This window comes from Daphnia pulicaria, chromosome 1, assembly GCF_021234035.1.
Source record: "Daphnia pulicaria isolate SC F1-1A chromosome 1, SC_F0-13Bv2, whole genome shotgun sequence".
Taxonomy (NCBI): domain Eukaryota; kingdom Metazoa; phylum Arthropoda; class Branchiopoda; order Diplostraca; family Daphniidae; genus Daphnia; species Daphnia pulicaria.
This window is the reverse complement of record NC_060913.1, coordinates 34,873,648-34,893,942: the sequence shown is the minus strand read 5'-3', so window position 1 is coordinate 34,893,942 and position 20,295 is coordinate 34,873,648. Positions and strand designations below refer to the sequence as shown.

The following is a 20,295-nucleotide window of genomic DNA, read 5'->3' as shown; positions in this document are numbered from 1 at the left end:
AGTGGTCGTGAACAACATCCGGGTCATTACCTACTTCGCTACAAACTTGGCGATAACCCTCATCCGCAAATCCGTGGCGGAAGGGTTGAAATGTGTTCTGTGCCCAGTATATGGCCCCGACGTATCCTTCATTGACCCGGCAACGGCCCGCGTATATCCACTTTTGTGGGAAACGCGCCTCACCATCACGACGAAAGATCAGCCAATATCGTCAACTGCGTACGTCGTGCAGGACGATGAAATAGGAGCATCAATAATCATTGGAATGGATACAATTATAGCAATCAAAGGTACGATAATGATAGACGAAGAGGAACATTCAAATCCCCTCTTCCCAATACCGGGAGACGAAAAATTGCTTTACCCAAAACCGGTGTGGGCCACCGAGCTCGGTGTCTCCCTTGCGTCACCGGTTTACGCATCCAAGTCGGAAACGGCTGTCGTACCGTACGACGGCCCGGACCGGTATTACGACTGCGTGACTAGGTCGCATTTTCCCATCACTGGAAAGATTAACATGCCACTTCCCAACAACCCGAATTTTTGTGTATTGATTTCCAAGATCACTACCCCCATCATCTTAGGCTTAGATTATATGCGGAGCGTCGACTTCCAATTAAGATTTCCAGACATGTGCTTCTCTTGGCCGCAGACATTAGCAGTCCGCCTGTACCGCCCGCCCGCACGTTCAATAGCCGGCCCGACGTGCCCAAAGTGCGGCCTAAACGGCCACGTACAATCCCATTGCACGGGGGCCCGTGAAATTTAAAAAAGGAAGGGGGGGGGAGACATCGTCGCCATCAGGCACCAACCTCTTTTATAGTTGACATCCCTAGATTCCTCGCCTTCTTTTACTTAACTTTCTTGTACTTTTACCTACTCTTAATTCCCCCATGTTCATTTTTATGCTCCCCCTTACACCTTATTCAGGTTGTTCCCATTTTCCCCGAAATTGTATAATGTGCCACGTTTGACAATTTCCTTTCCGTATCCAAACAGCCCTAGCCGATATTTTCCATATATTCCTTCTCATCTTGTTTCCCTTCACTCGTTTCCTATTTTGTTTTCTCTCTCTTCCCTCCTCCTCGTCCCATTTCTCTTCAAATGTTATGTTTTCTTTAATCTTTGTATTGCTTCTTACGCCTAAAAATTAAGCCGACTCCGGGAGTCGCCTTCAAAGAAGGTGGCTATGTAATGCCCCACGGAGCCGACTTGCCCCGCGGTGCCTACTATCCCCGCCCCTCCAGCGATGGCCACCACCCCCGCCTACGTCACAGCCGTGACGTCAACACCGGCAGCCCATGTCACCTCCCGTGACTCACACTGGAATGCCATCCACCGGAAACGCCGACGTTGCACGCTGACTCGGCGGTCAGCTCAGAATACCGGCCCAGCTCAACCGGCCCGCTGGTCCAGCTCAACCAAGACGCTGGTCCAGCTCAACCACGAAGATGATCCAGCGGGATCACTTTTGACCTCGATCAACTCCCTATATAATCTGTAGTTGTCACTATGTCTCGCTCTCTCTGTACTCCCGCCCGATCGACCAGACCTGTAATACATCGGCTCTTCATCTTTGCACTTGTCTGCTTTTATTCTCTGTAACTGCCAACCGGGCGTTACAAACACGACGCTTTCCTTCTCATGGGAGCTGCGCTGTTACAACACGTCAACACCACCAACCAGCTTTCCAAATTAGATTACAACCAGAGACTGGTAGCCAAAATTCGGAAAATCAACAACTATTTAGATGCCGTTTTGCCCAATAACCGCCAACTCGTGATGTTCTTAGCCGGGTCCGGAGGAACAGGAAAATCACGCGTCATCCAATGCTTCAAAGATTTCGCTCGGCGCTGGCATTCCGTGGCATCCACCGTCATCAGCGCTTCCTCTGGCGTAGCTGCTATGCTCATTGGAGGATGCACCCTCCACTCCGCATTGGGGATTGGCATTAGAAGAGAGCCCCCAAAACCCACTCAACAACATCAACGCCTGGTCAGAAGTGGGAGTGTTGTTCATCGATGAATTCAGCATGGTGACACCACACATGCTGGGTCTCATCGACACTCCATTGAGGCAATTAAAAGGCCAACCCGACAAACTCTACGGTGGTGTTCACCTCATCTTTTGTGGCGACTTCTACCAACTTCCAGCCGTCGACAGTGGCACCATTTACTCCAACATCAATGCCAAAGCAGGTGTCCATACCATCAGAGCATCAAACGGCCGGCACACTTGGAAAACGTGCCTCACCGACGTCATAGAACTCACCAAAACCACAGGCAACAAGACCCGAAATGGGCATCGGCCCTCGAACATTTTAGGGTCAATAAACCTCGTCAAGATGACATCGATTTAGTTTCCAGCAGGTACATATTCGATGACCTCCATCCCATACCCAGTCCCCCAAAATTTACCATGACGGCCTTCCCTTTCAACGACATGCGCGAAAAAGCCCTGCTTAACTGCGAGCAACGGCTCCTTCAAAAACTCCCCAATTGCAGAAACCCTGACTACTGGCGTACCCACGACATCTTGCTGGTTAAAGCCATCGTCAAACCCTCCAAAACATCCAACCCCATGACAGAAACCCAAATAGAAGCCATCCGTAATCTAGGCTCCAAAAAACTAGGTCGGTCAGGCAACTTGTACTGTATCGTCGACGCACCATACATCGTCACGAACAACGCCGACGTTCCAAAGGAGTGGCCAACGGAACGCTAGCCTTCCTTCAGGATATTTTCTTGAAACCAGGATGCACCATCACCATACACGAACTGAAAAACGAAAAAGGGTGCCTACCGTCTACGCCAACGATGTACAATGTCTCTTATTTCAACATAAAAATTCTGCATGGAACAACGTCTCTCCTTTCATCAGCATACCCAAAGGCTGGTTCCCGGTCGTCCCTTCCACCAAATCCGTCGAATGCAATTTCAACGAATTCTACCGGACAAAAATTCAGATGCACCAGTTGCCGTGCGTCCTATCCTTAGTTTTGACTGGACACAAAACGCAAGGACTCACCACCGACTCCATAATTCTAGCTTGCCTGGCCCCCAAAGATAAATCAGGAGTCAGTGGATGGCTGTACGTCATTCTTTCAAGGGTCAAAACCATCGAAGGATTGTTTCTAATGGAAAATATCGAAAAAAAATCCGGCCAAATACGTCGCAAGATCTGACGTTCAGCGAGAAATGCATCGTTTGCGAGCCATCAACCTTCTAATGGCCCAACGTTTACGATCAACTCAAGCGCTCCATCACTCATAGACGCCACTTCCCTACTACAAACAAAGCTACCCCAAGATCCTTCTACCCCATTTCTGCATCATCATACAGCTTCTTTCAGGTCGTATTAATACACGTACTTCAAACTTATTCGTCCACAATAACGTGTCACACATCTCTCGTATATATTTCTCCAACCAGGCCGTCTTTCCCACAACTCCTCCCATCTCCACTTCTATGTTTCTCAATGACCTTCCGCAAAAAAAAACAAAAAATGCAACTAGCACTAAATAATGTGCGACGCACGAGTATTTGCACACTCCTCACACGCTCATTAGTGGCTCTTTCAGCGGACACACTGATTCCTTCCGGTCACAACAAACCCCGATCACAACTAAGGAAAAATTTAACCGTCACTACATTTGAAATTTTTTCCAAATTTCGCTTTCATAGGACTTGACTTATATCCAGTATATATAAATATAGCCACACCGATGGAACTTAAGTTTAAACCTATCCTTCCTTTGATAGAAAAAATCTAAAAAAAATCAGCTCATTGCTACCTATAATGGCTACGGCCAAAAAAAAATTCATTGCGATCCGACGAAAACTGGATTTTTCGGATCGCCGAGAATAAAAGCCAAACTCCATAAGGTTCTCTCTCGCGCACGCGCCCGTTCCCAAACTTTAGCTGGGTACTGTATATGTGTTCTGAAAACGCCATAATCTGAAATAACTTCCCACATATCGGTATCATATTTTGTAACATTTTGCTAGTTAAATTTGAGTATCTGAATTGTGAACTTTAAAAATCATTTATTATTCTTAAAGTTCACATTCAGAACCATTTTTAAAAAGAAAATTTTACAAAGTATGTGTATGTAGTGCGGTAATCAATTGATTTATGGCAATTTCGCAAACGTTGAACGCAGGTGTGGTGTTGAAGGAATGTGACAGAAATATTCTCCGCGGTGAAATGCTTTGGAAGAAAAAGAAACATATATTATTAACATTCATGCACAAAGTTAAACAAAAATTTGCCTGACCCGACTTTAACCGGTGCCGTTATCCAGGTCGGGTTATTTCTAACCCATATATGCCGACCCAGTTGGGAGATTTTTCGCCTCTCGTCCAATGCGACCCCGTCCAGTTGGTCTAGGCCACAACCCTTTAAACAGCCTGGTCTGTTAATTAATTTAAGACAAAAAATTCATAAACTTTTCGAAACGAAAAACAGGAAAAATTACTTTTTTTAAGGATTCAAATAACGAACTGTGACGACTCAGCGATGATCTGCTACAATTATTTACTAAAATCAAAATTCGGATTTATTTAGTTGCAACACCATCACAGATGAACAGTAGAAATGGAATGAACTGGCTGCGCGGATTATTCGGACGTTTTTGTATCGTTTCTCTCTAGAAAGGAATTGATAAAAGCAAAACGCGAGGCTGCCGATGTTTACGCCATAGATACGTTTTCTCCGAATTGTTTATACTCTATTTTTTCATTTTCTTGCTAATAGTGAGGTGATTTCGTTCCTCGGAAATTCATCGCCTGTGTTTTCCCCAATAGTCTTACTTTACATTGAGAACTACCATTTACCTATAGATTTACCATCTATTTATCTCATAATCTGTTTCTCTTTAATAGGTTCATTTTTTATTTCTCGGTAGTTGTAAGAGGACATGTCGAGAAAATGGAGATTATTGGGTTTTTTATCCGTTTTTTACTTAAATCCGCTTAAATCCCCCCATTGTGTGATGAAAGATTTGAACATTGATGTGTCAATAAAATACTGATGCTGATTAGTAGCCGATTTATTGACTATAAAGCTAAATAGGACTTGCGCAAAATAAGCCCAAGTAAATGTGATTACATATATAGTATTTCACCCACCAAGGTTCAACTTTTGCTTTCAACTTCTGCTCCTCCAGAAATCATTTGCTGCTAGTTGAACAATAGTTCATTCGAATTTGGATTTCTCACCTTGTTATTGATGATAACACTTATTTACATCTTCCCTAGGTTAACGGCTCAGGCTAGAAAAAAAGAATGATTCGCTACCGTTCGCTACGAATGCCGAAATGAGAGACAAGCTAAAGCGACACACTCTTTGGGACGAAATAATATTTACGCCATCACACTCAATTGAAATCAACACTTCTCTGCCCGGCTGGTGGTTTTGTCAGCGTAAAAGTGGCGGGCCAGAGAACGAGGGATGCGGTAGGTTAAATACAACGCGAATTGGTTAATTAATATTATTCAACGAGCGCCTATGAATAACAAAGGGAAACGAAACCGTATGGCTGTCATCTCTCAGACATCGCCTTAAGTCGCCAGCACAAAGTTACAGAGAAGAAATGGAATAAAAGAAAAACACGGTTTCAATTCCGGCAGAATTCTAACAGAGGCGACAATACAGCACAATCGTTCGAGGCTTCTAGCTGAATCTCAGCGGCAAACTGAACAATCCCCTCAGGCCCCCACACCGATTTCTCTATAGAAAGGGTGATGAAGAGGTTTGAAAAATCAGAATGAACCATGAAAATCTTTTCTTCTCCCTTTATTTTCTGCAGTCGAGCAAAGGTATTCCACGCCAACTGTGCAACAGCATATCGCACGAAATTTACAGATTCCGCAACAACAGCGCCGTCCGGATTCTAGAGCAGCGACCACCGAATGTCAAATTGTTACTTACAAAATTAAAATGTAGGACCGTTCAATAATTTTGGTAGGATGCATGTTTCATATACAAGGTGAAACATCAAACTATTCGAAAGAAAAGAAAAGCCAATGAAACCTCCCTCTGAATCTAACATTAGAAATTGAATATGTATATTAATATATATCTTTTGTAAATAATGCATTGCTGAGCATTGCATTTACTTTGCCTCTGTTCTCCTATTCACATATGTAGGAATTCTCATCATATAATTTTTTTTCTTTTTAAAACATGCCAAACATTGATTAAATACACGCATTTCAAATGTCAATAAATTTCAATTGCACACGACTCGGCGAAATAATTTCATTCTACGGTAATCAAATTTAAGTTTTAATTAATGGCATTAATATCAGAGGAGATGATATTTGACGTCAACGCCACACCGACAGCCACCGCCCGTGTCACCTTTGCCCTAAATTCCCACACTTGTCAATTCAAGCCCTTAAAAAATGATAATAATGAATTGAATACCTTTGGACCCCAGCGATTTTGTTTGGTGACCCAACAGACTTCCGTCCGGCAGACGGAACAGCGGACTTAATCGCAGTCCGCCAAACGTTTCATATGGACCCCCTGACACCACCTGACGCTGCGGGCACGAAAGGGCCACTGACCAGCAGCGCCTATAAAATGGCTCAAAATGTTTAAAACTCAATCGAATGAAAATCCGATGGTTTTATAGTTTACATCGATCATTTCTTTGGTCCACCTGCTGGCGTTCTCGTCCGTCTCGGCACTATGGTTGACTCGATCCTGAAATTCCTTGCACTTGGCGCCTTCGTGAATGGACTGGCTAGTGATGAGGCAGTTGCTCTTGCGACAGCGACTGGCAGCGGCAGCAAAATCGACAATTAGAACGCTGGAATCAATTGAAATCCAACGAAATTAAGAAAATACATTTTTGATTTCAAGTTCCTGTAGGATGACGTCACAGGCGTAATTGTCGTCGTGGTACGGGCATGTCACCGGTCACTTTCATCTCTGAATTCAATCAGGTGAGCCAAAAACAATCCCTGTGACATCAATTGAAAATGGAATTCAATTAATTCAAAATTTCATCAATTGTAGGATGATTAGTATTACTACCTGCAGAAATTGTGGGGACATTCCCTCAAGGTGACGCCCACGCCCGAGGGAACGGTCATCAAACGGACGGACCGGACAATCGAAAGTGTCGGCGTTGGTTACGACGTCGCTAGTCCAGTTTCTTGTTATCCACTTTCGGCTTGGTTACTGCCGGAAGTTGATCCGTCGGCCGTCGATTGACAGTGCAAGCCTCGTGTCTTCGTTGGGTTGACCAAAATGCAGCAGCTGGGGAAGATCCAGCCATCCGCAGGATCCGATCCGCCAGTCTTCACTATCAACTCATCCAAATGTCATTCAAATGAAATCCACAGGAATAAAAAATCAAAATGGATTTATTTGTTGTTTTTACCTTAATCAGATTCCGCCAGTTGCTGTTCATCCGTTGCGATGTTGTTGGTTGTTGTTGTTAGTTGAGGGTCTTTGATCTTGTTAGCAGGTTGCTGGTTGATGGTGTTGTTTGGCCGTCGCTTCCCAAGTGCTGTACCGATCCCCCTCGTAATTTGTAAGACTTCCGGGCTCCGTTGTTGGTTGAATGTGGCGCTGGGTCGGGACGGGCTGGTTCACCTTGAGCTGGACCGGGTTGAGGCGAAGGTTGGCTGATTTTAAACTTAGGAACTGGCGCCGGATTGTTGAGAACGTACTAGCCTTCAATCCTGGTCGATCCACCGGGACTGACGGCCGACGAATAATTGGAGCGGATCGTGTTCGATTCTGACGGGTGGAGGTTGTGGTGACTGCCCAACAAACCCATCGCCTAGCTGTTGCACTCGTACGTCACCGGAGGAAGAAGGGCATTGGTGAAGAAGAGCCGCAACCTTCCATTATTTTGATCGCGACGCTGCGTTGGCGGATATGAGTGCTGATGTAAGGTGATGCAATTGGCTTATTCCGCGTTGCTTCCGTGATTCCGGCCACGTTTGTACCAGCACGGCTCGAGCGAAAGGGTCATTATGCCAGAGTTGGAATCCATCGTGGTTGGAAATCATCGTCGAACCGGTGGTGGAAGCTTCCGCTTGTTGCGGCTGCTGCTTGTTGGAAGAATCCAGCGGACGGAGGACTCTGCCTTCTACTTTGAGGATGTCGTTGATTTTGAGCGGACAGTCGTCCAATTTGTTTTGCTGATACCGGCGAACAGTTTCACTTTGCTATTCTCGCCCAGCAGCAAATTGCAGTTCAGGTCGTTGCCTCACTTGTTGTTGCTCTCCTCCGGAGGACAAGCTTCAGGCGGAGTCGATTCCATCAGGTCGGGTAGCGCCGCCGTCGTCACCGGATAAGGAGCGACGATGTTGAAAGTCTTGGTCGGATTCTACTGATCTGGAGGCGAAGCCGCTTTTCTCTTTCCCGGCACGTGAGTGAATCCGCTGAATGCGACCAAACTGGATTGGTTGTGGGTGGAATGGCGGGACGAGGTGCCGGGCTCTTTTTTTCTTGGCCGTCGACTTGTTAGTCTGCGACAGCCTTTTGTCGTTGCACTAGTCCTGCTCCTCGTAACTCGGCTGGATTTGATCCATCTGCTTCATCTGAGTCTCCCACTGGGTCCGCATGACCCGGATGACGTCGCCCTTGATGTTGTTGTGGAGATGGTGGTGGCTGCTGCCTAGCACTTTGTCGCTGGACTTGTTGTTGAAGGCCATCAGTCCGTACTTGCGCCGGAGGGTCAGGGCCGCCCCCGGATCGTTGTTGACCGTTGTCTGGATGAAGGAGAAGCTGTTGGTGCTGAGCCAGTCGCTGGATCCCGTCATGGGATCCATCGCCATCGCCGGATGACGACCGAACTATTTTCGACGCTGTGCGACCGGCTGCCAGCGCCACCGCCGTGAACAGTCGAGAACCGGATGGAGGCCGGATGGATCCGCCAGTTGCAGCTGTTGACGATTGCTGTTGCTTCTCTGGAACCAGCTTTAAGCGGTAACTTAACAAGGGCTTAACAAGGGCAACGAATGTAGGCTTCACCATGTGTAATCAAAACCTCCTACAGGTAAGTGTTAAATTATATTTCACCTTTTAAAATTGATTAAGAAGAGTAAGCATGCCTTTGGACTTACTTGGACGATGAGAGATTCTAAATTTGAGAAGGCATCATTGGCATGTTTTCTGAAAACTGTGTCACAAGAATCTTTCTTGCATAAGTATCCACATTAGCTGCATCCTATTTGATTTTCTGAGCCAATTTTGAGCTAGAATGCCAACTTGAGAGGTTATGTCAGTCGATCCCAAAATAAAATCTTCCACTTGGGTGAGGTTTCCAGGACTTACTTGAAATTGGAGAGACCAGTCACTTTTGGATCCATTGTAAATTTCAATGCAGTAGTGCTTGCTGACTACATCACATGCAAAGTTCTCAAAGTGACTTTTGTTAAAGACCACCGATTCCAACCTCTTAGCTCCATACCCCAACATCCTGACGACACTGTGTGTTTTGAAGTAATCTCTTGAAGCAAAAAGGACATCTTGCTCTTAATTGGTAAAAAATATCCCCTCGACCGAAAAATCGCAGGGTAGGGCATGTATCTGAAACAAAAAGCCATAGGCAAGTAAATTTTATTTGAATCAGCTGTTTCATTTCACTCTTGCTCACCTCTGGAAGATTTCCATAGAAACTGATAAAACCTCGTTCATGGGGGATTTCTAGACACCAAGTGTGAATTTAGATAATTAACAAGCTTGTCGAGGGATTATAATAATTACCTGGTAATACATTTGTAGAATCAGCCATGAGTCCCATGACGTTACTTATTTTCAGTATTTTGCTTCTCTGTGTTTTTCTTGTTTTGGCGCGCGTTGTAAAAATTCTTGTCAAGAAAACCGTGTTGCCAAATTAGATTTGTAAATCGGACTTTTTTTTTACTTTTCTTTTCATGTCTTTTTTTTTTAATCTTTTTTCTTTTTTTTATTTTAAATGGGATCAACTCAGATTAGACTAATAGCGGAGCATGTTGCAAAAATGAACAAGATTAATCCGTTATCACTGTTTTCCTGTCCGGCTGTCCCTTATGGCAGAAGTTCATTATGCGTTTTTTGCTATCTTACAAAAATCTTATTATATTTATCTTATTATATGTCTTATTATTAAGTTATTAGCATATATTATATACATTACTACATATCTATTTTTTCGCTATTTGCGACTTTATACTACTTTTGCAAAATAGAAATTTCATTTGTTCGATTCTGATCATATTTTAGAAAATGCTAATTGAAGCTAATTATTGCAGAGTAATTTTCTCAAAAAGGAAGTCGGCTGAGTAGGCCTAATGGAGAGTGACATAAACTCCAGCCTATTCATACAAGGGAGATAGATCCTTTACTATAGTGTTAACTCGATTACGTTTGACGAATTGTTAACCGGATTTTGCAAATTGGTTTCGACAGAAGTTGCAGCAATTATTTGCTCTTCTTTTTAACAGTCAGGATACAGGTGGATTGACCGTTCCGTTAACGTTCGAAGATCAGATTGCTTCCAGTGAATTTCGCGGTATTTCGCCAAAAATTTTGACCGGATCTAACACAAGAAATTTTGGAGCAACTTCCTCATTAAAAAAAAAATGTTTTGATGTATTTACTGATGTAATTGACTTTTCCAGCGATTCAAGGACCTTTAGAACGGCCGTCGGAAGGAGAGCAGAGAAATTTCGTGCAATAATTTCCGGCGTCAGTTGTAATGCAAACAATTTTATTGTCTGAAATAGGTTTTAAAAGATGTCGAGTAGGTTCGACCACACGATTGGGTAAAGATCTATAGAGTTTGATTGAATTGAATTGGTTGTTCAAGATGGTCCTGTTGATGACCTTAGCCGGAACTGCACCGTCATTCAAACGGACTTCTATTGATTTGTCGTTATCGGTATTATCTAATTCATAAAAAAAAACATGTTAATTCAATTTCCTATGCATTATTATTTCATTTTCTAACGGAATGAATGCTACTTTCCGTTTCAGCGTCGTCGATTTTGAGAAGGATTATTCTTAACACTCGTCGACCTTATAAGTTCGTATTCTTATAATCGACGATCTAATACGGCCACAAGTGTACAAATCTAACCTTAACTAGTAATATCACTCTCTGATGCACTACGGTAGACAATTATCAAAACGGCCGATCAATAAAGATGCAGTGGATTTAATTTGACTTACTTTGATCAGGACTGAACGAAATCCTACGCGGTTTCTTATTGAGAAGCGATCGCTCCAGCTGAGCCTCACGACCTCACGATCGGCACGCATCCCTAAAAAGAACAAAATAAATCTTTAGACATAAGAAATTTCAAGGAATGGCAGGGCATAATTACTTGCGAAAGAAGCGACCAGGTTTTCGTAAAATGACGTTAGCGGGGCTTTAGCAACTCTGTAGACATTGGCGAGGTAAAGTTGCGCTCGACGTCTATCATGTGCCAGGCGACCTCGATGTTCGTCGTTCGCCACCAGTGGGATTGCCATTTCAGAAGAGTTGATGATTTCAACAGCAAAACGATGAGAAAAATAAAAAAGACGCGATGGCCGACAGCTGACAGTCTGTCATTTGCTGGTGGTTTACTTTGACGAACAACAATTTGTCGTCCATGTTTTCTCGCCAAAAGATTCTGCGGCAAGTTGTTATCAAAGACGGTGGTAGTGAACGAGGAAGATATTTCCTTAAACACTCGGATGCTCTTTAAAATTAGAACTCGGCGAGATTGAGTAACTCATGCAAAACTGGAATTTCGAATTCTCCCGCCAGTTTCTTGTTTACATCAATTCGATATCATGAGGGATTCCGCATTAGGTCGTTTTTGACGTTCGACTTTTGGCCAGCACAGGGATTCCCCATCATCATCACACACTCACAGACACATTAAAGTTTACACTAATCACTAGATTTTCACTCGGAGGTTTTTGGAGCTAATAGGAATAATCGAGAAGAAGCAAAACAAAAAAAAGCCCATTTAGAGAGAGATCAAGAATTCGAAAAGAAGTAGAAAATATTGAGAATTGCAAGCAGATTTTATATACGTGTGCATGGAATCAGAAATTTTTCAGATCAGATGGTTCATGCAGATTAAAATTTTTTTATAGATGATTGAATGATTGCGATTTTTTGCTTGATAATAATCGAACATGATTTTGATTGGTAATGACTTAATAATGCCCAACAATGCGAATTGCGATCCAGGCAATACGCGATAATTTTCCGCTTGTTTAAGCGAAAATTTTCCGACTATTACTCCGATTTCATTCAACTTGATGAATCAGGAATATAGTCGAAAAGTTCTCAGTTTCCATAGTCGGATTGAATTGTGTGTATCTAGTATCTAGTGAGGAATAACAATTTAATCAGCTTTCATGCAAATTTGATGTTTGATTAAACTAGGTCATGCATGCATATATTTTTTGCTGAAATTTCAACATGCGCATTGTTTGACACGCAAATTAAAAGGAGAAAAGGTTTAAGCTGTTGGTTCCATTATTTACCTGTTTAACTTTAACCATCCCAACAAAAAATAAAGCATTTGCAAATTTTTGGTGTAACAATTTTTCATGAAATACAAAACATGCCTTCTCCTTGATTGTACATGCTGGAAAAATTACTCTGCAATTAGCTTCAATTAGCATTTTCTAAAATATGATCAGAATCGAACAAATGAAATTTCTATTTTGCAAAAGTAGTATAAAGTCGCAAATAGCAAAAAAATAGATATGTAGTGGAGCTAATGGAGGAGCTAATAACTTAATAAATAAGACATGCAATAAGATACACATAATAAGATATTTGTAAGATAGCAAAAAATCCACAATGAACTTCTGTCATAAGGGAAAGCCGGACTGGGAAAACAGTGATAACGGATTAATCTTGTTCACTTTTGGAACATACTCCGCTATTAGTCTAATCTGAGTTGATCCCATTTAAAAAAAAGAAAAAAGAGAAAAAAAAAGACAGAGCTATGGACATGAAAAGAAAAGTCAAGAAAAAAAAGTCCGATTTACAAATCTAATTTGGCAACACGGTTTTCTTGACAAGAATTTTTACAACGCGCGCCAAAACAAGAAAAACACAGAGAAGCAAAATACTGAAAATAAGTAACGTCATGGGACTCATGGCATGTATTACCAGGTAATTATTATAATCCCTCGTCAAGCTTGTTTATTATCTAAATTCACACTTGGTGTTTAGAAATCCCCCATGAACAAGGTTTATCAGTTTCTATGGAAATCTTCCAGAGGTGAGCAAGAGCAAAAATGAAATAAAACAGCTGATTCAAATAAAATTTACTTGCCTATGGCTTTTTGTTTCAGATACATGCCCTACCCTGCAATTTTTCGGTCGAGGGGATATTTTTTACCAATTAAGAGCAAGATGCCCTTTTTGCTTCAAGAGATTACTTCAAAACACACAGTGTCGTCAAGATGTTGGTGTATGGAGCTAAGAAGTTGGAATCGGTGGTCTTTAACAAAAGTCACTTTGAGAACTTTGCATGTGATGTAGTCAGCAAGCACTACTGCATTGAAATCTACAATGGATCCAAAAGTGACAGGTCTCTCCAATTTCAAGTAAGTCCTGGAAACCTCACCCAAGTGGAAGATTCGATTTTGGGATCGACTGACATATAACCTCTCAAGTTGGCATTCTAGCTCAAAATTGGCTCAGAAAATAAACTTGGATGCAGCTAATGTGGATACATATGCAAGAAAGATTCTTGTGACACAGTTCCAGAAAACATGCCAATAGTGCCAGATTCTCAAATTTAGAATCTCTTATCGTCCAAGTAAGTCCAAAGTCATGCTTATTTAATCAATTTATAAAAGGTGAAATATAATTTAACACTTACCCGCAGGAGGTTTTGATTCCACATGGAAGCCTACGTTGCGCCGAAAACAATTCTGAACTGGCATGGACTGCTAATAGTAAATGAAAACAAGAAAGCTGAGTTTTCATCCACAGCTGAATCAGTTCGATTACTCAATCGTCTCTATTGCGCTTCAAAAAAGGACAACAAGAAAACGCAGCTGCGCTTTCTGAAGTCAGTTTAGATCATTCCATGGCAGTTCTGGCCGCCCTAGTCAAACATCTAGACGTAATTTATCTTCACATATTCTAAACTATTTACAATTAACTACTGAAACGTTTTCTATAGCCAATGGCCGACGAAACAAACTTTGGACAGTACAGTCTACATAAGTTTGATTTTACTCAATACATGAGACTTGATTCGGCAGTATCCGCCGCCTTGCATCTGACTTCGTACGGAGCTGAAGTCTCCACCGTGGTGACGTCCAAAGCTGGAGCTCCTCGTACAATCGCTGCCCTGCTCAACAAGTGTCGAACTTCGGGTGGGCAGCAACTGTTGTCTCATTGGATCAAACAACCTCTACAGATAAAAGTAAGTGTTGGAATAAAGTTTAAAAGCAACACGTCGTATTTTTAAATGAAAATCTTACCTATAATAGACAGGATTAATAGGCTACGTCTAGATGTCGTAGAAACATTCGTCAACGATGTCCAGCTAAGACAAATGATAACAGAGGATCACCTCCGACGGATGCCGGATTACCAAAGACTATAGCCAAGAAGTTACAAAAGTCTATAGCCAACTTACAAGATTTCTAATACAAGTATAAAATTCCAACCTGTTGATTAGCTGATGACTTTGAGCTCCTCCTTGACGATTTTTTCTGCTGCAGGTTGTACTTGGGCTTATTGAGTCGCTTGCCGGTGCTGGTCGACTGCTTACTGGAGAACCAGGGGGATCATGCCGCTGTTCTTATAGGCGTGCTCATCCAGCCATTACGAAATGCGAACGAAAAGCTTGTCAAATTAAGGTAGAGACAACTATAGACCTCAATCAAGCAAATCAAGGCGAGTTTATCGTCATGACCAACTAGGAGGTATACACACATTTGCATGCGCGTTATTTGCCAGGGGAATCATGAACTTAATGACTTAATTCGGCCCGCTATTAGAGCTCAAAAATGAACTAGATGATTGCGGCTCGAGAGCTGAAAAGGTCCTCTCCTGAGCGGCATCCGATCTCAAGCTGGGGACTTCCAAGAGCGTCAAATTGGAGAGCAACGCACAGATCGGATATTATTTCCGAGTCACCCTGAAGGATGAAAAGAATCTTCGCAACAACCGCAATTATACCATACAATTGAAGCTAATAAAAATGACGTACGATTCCGGAATTCTGCCTTGGAAGAAGTCGACGAAACTTACTTGAAATAAGTGCGCCGTGATTATGAGCAACAACAAAGTTTCAGTTGTCAGTCGCTGGTACGTATAGTTATTACAATTTATATCCCTCGTAGACGTATATGTCGGGAAATGCCTAATTTCTTATTGTTTACACGCAGTTGGATACGTTGAACCTCTGCAGTCGTTGAACGATGCCTTGTCAAAGCTGGATGTACTGACAAGTTTCTCCGTATGTTCAATTAGCGCTCCAATTCGGTACGTCAGACCGTAAATCTTGGAGAAAGGATCGGGGAGCACTCAACTAATTCAAGTCAGACATCCGTGCATGGAACCCCAAGACGGAGTTAATTTCATTCCCAACGACAACATCTTTCACAAAGGTAATCAAATGATTAAATGCTGTGCACAAACAAGCTTGTTAGGTCTTTATTTATGCGACTTTTGTATATAAATCTAGATGAGCATCGTTTCTACATTATTATCGGGCCATTTTAGCTGGAGTTGGAGCTGGTGATTGCCATCGCAAAGGCAAATCAATTTTCATGGCTGTAATGATTGAGACTGCCAACATCACCCGAGTAATTCACGTACATCACATACAATATCGACAAGTTAAATCATTTTCATCCACAAAATTACAAAAAAAATGTCTCATTCCGAATAAAAAATCACAGAGAAATTTAAAACTATTTTAAATTCTGCTACTATGTCAGGTTTGTAAAAATGAGGGTTCGTAACGACAACCATTAAACTCAAATTCAATTTAAAATTTTGTGTGGCGGAAAGATCAACCGCAAGCAGTGGCTATGGTCAGCGCATGGTATACTTGTACGGTCGTATATATTAGGATCCGCTAATAAAATTGTTAAAGATTAACGCCGAGGTTGCGAGTTGGAGCCTCGCTTTCTGGAACAACAACTTTGGCTTTTTGCTTAATCTTAGTTTGATTGATTTCCTTCCAGCGAGTTATAATTATAGGTCGGCAGTGAAATCGATTTGTGCAAGAAAATACATTTAACTCTTATGCAATACGCTCAGTTATAGCAAAATATAGGCTTGGCAGTTCTGCTTTTACTTGGCTCTTAATATAAACACAACTTTAACTGGCAACGCCTCTAGACAAGGAAGGGTTTATAATCAATCGTAATTTCAAGAGTAAGTGGATGCTACAACCGTGTAGATGCATACGAAGTCAAAAAGGAATCATTGGGTTATTTATAGTGTCCTGTTTTAGGCTGAGTTGTAAACCTTGGCAATTGTAGCTGGACTGGAAAGCCGGAAGCTACAGTCAATATTCAATAAATGTTTCCAAAGTTGTTTTCGCTGAACACTACGCACAGTACGCAGTGGTTAAATTCCCAGACAGCAGTCTAGGTTAAGGGCAGTCAAGTGGGGGGTCGCGGCTGCTGCGTTCCGGCTGTGTAGCACAGTCAGACAGTGATCGAGTTCGAAACGATACAGACGTTTATTATTATTATAGACTGTACTGAGCTTTGTCGAAAAAGAGTTGTATTACTTGACTCATTTACTGGTTCAAATTTTAAATTCTACAGTGCTCGTTTGTAATATTGTGATTGGAATAATTGAATTATTATTGCAATTGGTGTGAAATCAGTCAAATAAAAGAGAATTTAGAAGCCAATTGATCTTCTATCACTTTCTTATTGAGGTTAAGTTAGCATATAGAGAAATGGCAAGCCAAACAACAAGACTTGCCGTTTCCATAGCAAACGAGTGCACCGAAATCACATATGAGAACCAGATGAAAATGTGCAAATTACCTTTAGAAAATAACTTAAATAACTAAAATAACTAGAATTGCAGCGCGGAAGGAAAAGCGGATCAGTGCTGCTATTTCGATTTTGTTTACTTTGGCACACAACAGCTCTGCATTTCTTTCTTTGTTTTGATCGACTTTGTCGTGCCAATTATTAGACGTACTTGACTTGCATCAATCGTCACTTTATGACAACTGCGCCACAGGTTCTTATAATAGCTGACGTTGCGGAAATCGATTCAAACGTTTCTGTAGGTTACGTCAGTTACGGTACGGTAAGAATAAGAAAATGGAATTCATAAGTTCCATGTGATGCCATTCCGTTTTCACGCGGCCATTACGAGAACAAGCAGCACACGAAAGACAAATTGCAAACTAAGATGAAGGCAAATGACATAATCATTATACGTTATTGTCAGATTTCGATCGGGCGGAAAAAGACGCACCATTTTTGACATTTACTTAATTTTTATTTTTAGGAAACGGCCAACAACAGTGCACGTATGATTTACCAAGGTGCCACGGCATCTGCCAGTGCCATAAGTCACATGAGAGCTACACTGGGAATAATCGACAAGATTTGTCGAAATCTACTAGAACTGAAAGGAGACGTCAAGGAATTTCAAATGAAATGCAATTTCGCCAAAACAGTGGGAACAACGTCCAATGTAGCCGGTGCCGCATTGGGTGTAGGTAAATTAAAAAGCCCCTGCGTATACTAATCAAAGTATCGAGTGCTAGAAAGAGCTGGTGGACGCAAAGTGCAAAGAAATCCACGCAGCCCATCTGGAACGCGTATCAAATGGCTCTAACTCGTGCTGCTCGCTGGAGACAAACAGTTTCGCAAATTTAAAAGAACCAATGAAGTACGTCAGATTAATGAACAGAGTGATTTAGAAGAATCGAAAATGCCTTATTCAGTTGTCCAGCACAAAATTACAGAGGCAAATGTAGTAAAACAAAACCACAATTTCCCATCATAGAGAAGAATCTAACGTCAGGAAAAATCGATTTTAAATTTTGCTGTGACGTGGCCTGATTAGATTTGCTTTTCCTCTCGTCTCCCTACTCACGGTGAGTCTTCACACACCGTAAGTTTTAAATTAAACCAATTTACATTACAATTTTGTATTGATTTGTAAATTTTTCTTAGATATTCCCCATATTGTGTTATTTATTTCATATTTTTATGTCTTCTCTACACATGAACTATAAAATACTTTAGGAACCCCCTTTTTCCCATTTTCAGGCCTATTTCTCTAAATCTTTCACCGCTGTTTTCACTGGCCATCATACATGCTTCAGACGTAAACCTGTAGGATTAGCCTACCAACAATTAATACTTCTACAGTTTTGTGTGGTCCCGTGCTACTTTCACATGGTTTGCAGTCAGATAGTCTGTTAATTGGCATCCACCATCTTGATTTAAACTTTTTTGCAGTTAAAACAATTTTTTTTTACTGATGCCACAGAACAGCCCGTTGCCTCTAAACTGACGCCACCACACGGCGCCACCATACGGCATAGGACGTGCATGGCTTCAAGGGGTTTATAGGCGATCGTAGTCTTTACCCTCTTAGTCTGTGCTCTTATCTAAAGCCCATATAATCATACTATAATCATTCTTATTTTTTAAGTTATTTACCTTCAAACAGCGTCAAGTGTATTACCACTTCACGGTATTACATTAAACAAATTCCACTAAATGAAGGGACACGAAAAACAAAACACGACGACACGACGAATCACATTTTCATGGTACAGTTTCAATTTCTGTGCAGCCATTAACACCGTTGCCAAATACACTTTTTTTCCAACCCAGCTGATCCCGCCAAAATTTAAACTGAAATATAATTTGGCATCCCGCATCCGTGAAAATGTGAACATGTCATTTGCCCGTTGCAGTTTTCACTCTTTAAGGATGAATTCGTTGTAATAGCTGTTAGAGACTAGTGCGACATCCATGCTGACTTTTAAGCACCAAATAACTTTAGCAGACAACCGAACTGACACTTTTTTTTTTCCATTTTGGCCGCATTTTGGTCCCGGTGGTCTTGCATTCTCCACATCCCAAATCTAAAGGATATATGAATATCCCTTTTCACGTTACATAATAACACGGTTTGTCTTTTGTACAACGTTAGCTGTGAATCAACGACAGGATGGACCACCGGGAAAAAACCAGGATAAGGAGTGCGGCTCAGTGGAGTCGGGAAACCATTGGATTTCCTATATGGTCGTGTATATCACTACACTATATACAGTCAATAGAACGCTCTACCCTAGTAATGAATTTGATAAATCCAGCTACAAAAATCAAAAAGTTGATTAGCTGAAAATTATCTTCAGATGTTCTGAGGTGTTGTCACTTTGAGGGCTCAGCTCAAGATTACCGCCTTATTTTTGTCATCATCAATCTCATGCAGTTTTTTTGTGAGATTGATTACTGCTAACAGTTGATGTCTGTGGTGAATGACGTAGACGTCACGCCTGGACAAGCGGGGATTTAAAGAAAAATGATTTCCTCGTTTGTTTACTTTTTTCGCGACCGAATCCACAGAGAATTGGCCCGAGGGAGGAAAGGGGAGAAGAGGAAAGTATGGGTCCCCCTTTTTTCATAGTTTACTTTTCTCCCTTTTAAAAAATTAAAAAAAAAATGCGAAGCTCGATGCAAAATTTATTTTTGTGGACAATGGAAATTTGGTTTCAAATATAGCGATTTGGGAAATTAAATAGCAATTTATGATGAGAACATACGCGATGATACATAGAACAAACGCAGGCCGGCGGGCCTATATTCATCAAGGATGTATAACTGAGAAGGAGATTGAAAAACAGCACGCCACGTGATGAACAATAAAGGAAAAAAAACGACTAAAAACTTATTTTCCACATAATATCCTTGAAGATATATGACAATGCATTTTCTTCCTGTCTTTCAAGCACACTCATTTCATTGAGGGCTACTTATCTGGTAGCAATCCGTTAAGTAGCACTAAGTAGCATTTTTTCGCAACCTAAAGAGTAGCGTCCTCTACGTAGGCCTATTAAGTAGAGGATCTACTTTAAAGTAGTACACTGCTAGTCTGCTACTATTGAACTACTTTTTGCTGAAAGTAGCATTTCATACTAACCATAATAGTGAAATGCTACCACACACTCAGTTTTCAGAGGATATTCTAACTCTACGACGGATATTCCATCTTCGCATACCCTTGCTGCTTAGAACAGGTCTAGAATAGGTTCAACCCTATTCGGAAGTATCGAATACCCATAGCAGAACCCTATATGCGAATTCGATTACCCT

General features: G+C 41.6%; 4 long non-coding RNA genes and 1 pseudogene across 6 annotated transcripts; 2 read left to right on the top strand and 3 right to left on the bottom strand.

Annotated features, from left to right (window-relative positions):
- Positions 1–5,954: 5,954 nt before the first annotated feature.
- Positions 5,955–9,996, bottom strand: LOC124352103. 2 transcript variants are annotated; one of them, XR_006921452.1, is made up of 10 exons: positions 9,733–9,996; positions 9,623–9,672; positions 9,301–9,555; positions 9,090–9,233; positions 7,394–9,016; positions 7,045–7,315; positions 6,856–6,971; positions 6,646–6,784; positions 6,430–6,581; positions 5,955–6,370 (listed from the first exon to the last, which is right to left on the bottom strand). It is a non-coding gene; the product is annotated as an uncharacterized LOC124352103 (long non-coding RNA). The 2 variants fall into 2 exon arrangements; XR_006921451.1 differs by having other exon boundaries at positions 9,090–9,221; positions 9,733–9,995.
- A 708-nt stretch (positions 9,997–10,704) lies between these two features.
- Positions 10,705–13,114, bottom strand: LOC124352135. Its single transcript, XR_006921455.1, has 3 exons — positions 11,334–13,114; positions 11,179–11,270; positions 10,705–10,895 (listed from the first exon to the last, which is right to left on the bottom strand). It is a non-coding gene; the product is annotated as an uncharacterized LOC124352135 (long non-coding RNA).
- A 78-nt stretch (positions 13,115–13,192) lies between these two features.
- Positions 13,193–13,671, top strand: LOC124352157. Its single transcript, XR_006921457.1, has 3 exons — positions 13,193–13,241; positions 13,315–13,569; positions 13,639–13,671. It is a non-coding gene; the product is annotated as an uncharacterized LOC124352157 (long non-coding RNA).
- On the bottom strand, positions 13,464–15,041 carry LOC124352119. Of its 2 annotated transcripts, XR_006921454.1 has the most exons (5): positions 14,647–15,041; positions 14,458–14,576; positions 14,217–14,387; positions 13,848–13,917; positions 13,464–13,576 (listed from the first exon to the last, which is right to left on the bottom strand). It is a non-coding gene; the product is annotated as an uncharacterized LOC124352119 (long non-coding RNA). The 2 variants fall into 2 exon arrangements; XR_006921453.1 differs by lacking the exon at positions 13,464–13,576 and having other exon boundaries at positions 13,817–13,917.
- LOC124352087 lies at positions 13,846–15,382 on the top strand (annotated as a pseudogene).
- The last annotated feature ends 4,913 nt before the right edge of the window (positions 15,383–20,295 follow it).